The sequence below is a fragment of the Amblyomma maculatum genome, chromosome 1, assembly GCF_055883805.1.
Source record: "Amblyomma maculatum isolate TAMU_Amacu chromosome 1, ASM5588380v1, whole genome shotgun sequence".
Classification (NCBI taxonomy): Eukaryota; Metazoa; Arthropoda; class Arachnida; order Ixodida; family Ixodidae; genus Amblyomma; species Amblyomma maculatum.
This window is the reverse complement of record NC_139344.1, coordinates 209,361,188-209,364,980: the sequence shown is the minus strand read 5'-3', so window position 1 is coordinate 209,364,980 and position 3,793 is coordinate 209,361,188. Positions and strand designations below refer to the sequence as shown.

Below are 3,793 nucleotides of genomic sequence, written 5' to 3'. Positions count from 1 at the left end.
CATCTCTCGGAGGTATTCAACTCCTTTCACTATATGCTTTGCCACTCCGCCTCCTTTCCCTCGGAAAACATCATTTAACCCTGCGGAAACATTTTTTTTTTTTTTTTTTGCAGCATCCCGACTTATTATCCGTGTCGAGACTTCCTCAGCTTGCGCAGTAGTATAAATTATAATTGAAGTATATTGCAAGCAATATACCATAAAGGCTTACTACAACTGTACATCTTGATAAATCAAGAGTGCCCCTAAAAGGGGACTTACTATCCTTGCACCCCCCCCCCCCCAAAAAAAAAAAAAAAAGAAAGCTTCCAATGCATATAAAACACTCGCAATGCTCCTGTCGCACTTCATCCGGTGTCTTGTGGGGCCTTCGACCACAGGCAGCATCCGACATTGAACAAATAGACTTCACAAAAAGGGTAGCTAACAGCATGAACTTCACAATCACTGTGAGGTCTTAATCCTAAATTCCTCTTTTTGTACAGCTAACTATAGTATTCTGGTGTAACGGATTCACGTGCCCGGTTTTCAGTTTCGTTTTGAACAGGGCTCAGTATTTTGACATGGGTGTGCACCATTGAGCTCACCTGACAGGTTGGTGAAAAACATGGGCCTTAGATGAGCGTAACATGTACTCTGAACAGCTCAACATAAACTGCTGCATTGAATGGCTGTATGGCAAAATAGAATGGGCCACTTTGCAGAGGTGGCCATGGCTGCTGTGATTGATAGCTCATGGTGGAGGGCTTCACGTGCACTGACGGACAGCACTGACGACGAGATTGTCTCACAAGAGAGTACGGCGACAAATCCAGTTCACTGCAATGAAACGTGGTTTGCACGATCTTCACAGTAAAGACTATTTCACCATTATCTGCTCAAAGCCCTGTGGCAAGTATGGAAGAACGCAGAGAACACCACGTCCAGGATGGCTCCATCATCAACACACAGAAAAGGAAAACTTCTCCTTTGACACCAGTCACAGAAATGTGAAAGTCTGTACCATCAAGGTAAAAGTTGAGCTCCAGGTGGTCATACGTGGTTCCTAAGACATCACCCTCCTGTATTGCTAGCTGCAGCTTGTGGAGCACTTCCTTGCTGCACACCACGGTGGAATTGCTGGTGAGGACACAGCTCTCCTGGTCTTGGCCAAGTGGCACCCTGTTCAGGTCTGTCTTCTGTGTGGCCACTCCTACGCCCCACAAGCCAGCCTGCTGAACCTTGACTTCAAAGTAGGACTTGTTTTGAAACAGAGGGGCATTGACTAGTGCTGCTCCACTGCCACAGATCCTCTGTCTATTCTTCACAATCACAACATCTTGCCCCATAGAAGCATGTCCAGGACCACTGTGGGTACACGGTTTGCCTGGGAGTTCCCACTAGTGAAACCTCCAGCGTTAAAACACCGGTGAATACAACGAAACAAGTTGCCATCGGAAATGTCGCTGGGGCATGTACTACTTGCGCCATCTACCGGTAAGTGGCAGCTGCAAGGCGCGTAACTGAAGGGGAACGGCTACAAAAGAATACATAAAACATGAGCAAAAGCACGTACAGAAAGTGACAAAGGATATTTATAATGTACAATTAGCCGACGAATGTGCCGAAGGTTCAGTTCTGTGCTATTACTACCCGAGCTTACCAGCGCGTCTGAATATTACGCAATGCTGTTATGGGAAGGCACCAAAATTTCCTTCTCTTTCAGAATTTATAAATAACTCTGTCGTGCCGTAACACGGATAGACATCGAAAATGACTCCCGATTTTAGGTAACCTAACATATGGTGATTAAAATGGTGTGTGTCGATCTGACAGATTTCATCAAGAAGCTTCCTGAGGCCGTTTTATCTGGAACCTGATGTCGCCTCGCATATGAAAGACGGCGCCTGTAGAAGGCAGTTACGCGGAAGAAATGATTAGGTGATTTCACGTAAGATCGAAGAAAGCTTGGCTGATCGAAATTTTTATTTAATGTTTCCTGATGACTGAAAAAAAAAAAAAAAGAGATCTGCAACTGGTTTTACTAAATTTGTTTTCTGAGCACTGGCCATGGAGGTCTAGTGCCGTGATTAAGTGCTCTGCTGTTTTGGCCAAGTTTTGTTATGAATGACATATAATACGTTCAGTTTACGTAAGTGAAAATTGTTCGACTGTATAGGTGTAAAAAGTTTGTATTTGAGTTCAGTTATTTTTTTTTTTCCTGGATAACGGATATTTTTTTTACAACACGTCAGCACAAGGAAACGTTTTTTTTTTTTTTGGCTAATTTGCGCGTCTAAAGTAAAAGAAAAGCTCATGTCAGAGCAAGAGTACTGTGCATTGTTTTCCATGCAAAGTTGCTTATTTATTTATTTATAATACCTCAAAGGTATTATTATTTATAATACCTCAAAGACCCCGGGAGTATGGGGTTTTACATAAGGTGCAAGCTTGACAGGATTATCGCTATTAAAGGAAAAATTATTCAATGGCGGTTTTTAAATTGCTTGGGTTAGAATGAACGACGATCTGGACGATCTATCAGACTGCTAAAGCTCATATTTTAAGATTTCAAGTAAGGGTTATGACCGGGCTAACTTCAAGAAACACTGAACACTGAAAAATTCGGACAACAATAATATAATACTTTGATATTTCCTAAACTTTCTTCACATATTCTCGTCTACATCAGCTTTTATAATCATTAAAAACATATTGCCTAATTTCGTTGTACTAATAGTTATGGCTCCCCCAACGAGACCCTTGCGCAAGGCTCAGAACACAACGCAGGTCTGAAGAGTCTACGGGGTGATTCCACGCCAACTGATCCAGATTTTGCACTTGACCATCCTCTATTTGTTTAAAAAAAAATCATGACCTGTTGTATTCCTATGATGAACATTATCCCAGAACTTTTTCCAGCGTGGCCGTCGTCTTGTTTGTAAACGGAGCGAAACCTAGTCTTCCTACGGTTGAATAAAGAGCTACGAAATTTATGTAAACGGTCAGAGGTGGTCTAGCACAAACTCTGGCCTATTTGGCGTAAAATGACCGTCATCAAATCGATTCACTCGGCGTGGTAAGAGCCGTGTCATCTTCGCTACCAAGTCCCCGCTGCGTGCTCGTATAGCAACTCCTATCGAAGCCTGCACCAGCCGATGCGTGACAAAGAAGGGGACGCGGCACTTAGGCTATTGAGTGATGGGATTTGATGAACGCTGTGAAGCGTGACCCGCAGGCGCGAAACTTCACTGCCTGACCATGTCACCTGCCAACTACCACCTGCCAAAGACATTCTAAATAAGCGTTGAAAAATGGAAAAAGCAAAAACTTAATGGCTAGCAGACGTGTAAAATCACCGTGTAAAATCAAGCTGAATCCCCCGTCCTTAACTCACGCTTCCTACGATGTCGAGGTAGACTGAGTTCACCATTTAGGAACCTGGTTGTCTCCTGGAATGTCAGGAAAGAAGAAGAAGAAGAAAAAAACAGCATATTCACGACGGAAAAAAATAAGGGGAAAAAGAAAGGGCAACTCCGGGGCTTTTTTTTTTTTAACATTTTGAGTTTATGGTCAGAGAAATAACTCAAGTTACCGACATTCTAATCGAAATTAAGAAGAAATGGGCATGGTCAAAGCATGTAGTTCGAAGAGAGGATAACCGATGGTCTCTAAGAGTAACCAATTGGATTCCAAGGGTAGGTAAGCGTAGCAGGGGGCGGCAGAAAGTTAGGTTGGTGGATGAGATTAAGAAATTCGCAGGGGTCAAGTGGAGGGAGCTATACACAGGACCGAGTTAATTGGAGGAAAATGG

The 3,793-nt window shown here is 43.2% G+C and overlaps 1 pseudogene; it reads right to left on the bottom strand.

The window, feature by feature from the left end:
- Nucleotides 1–847: 847 nt before the first annotated feature.
- Nucleotides 848–1,434, bottom strand: LOC146205485 (SPRY domain-containing protein 7 pseudogene; annotated as a pseudogene).
- Between the last annotated feature and the right edge of the window lie 2,359 nt (nt 1,435–3,793).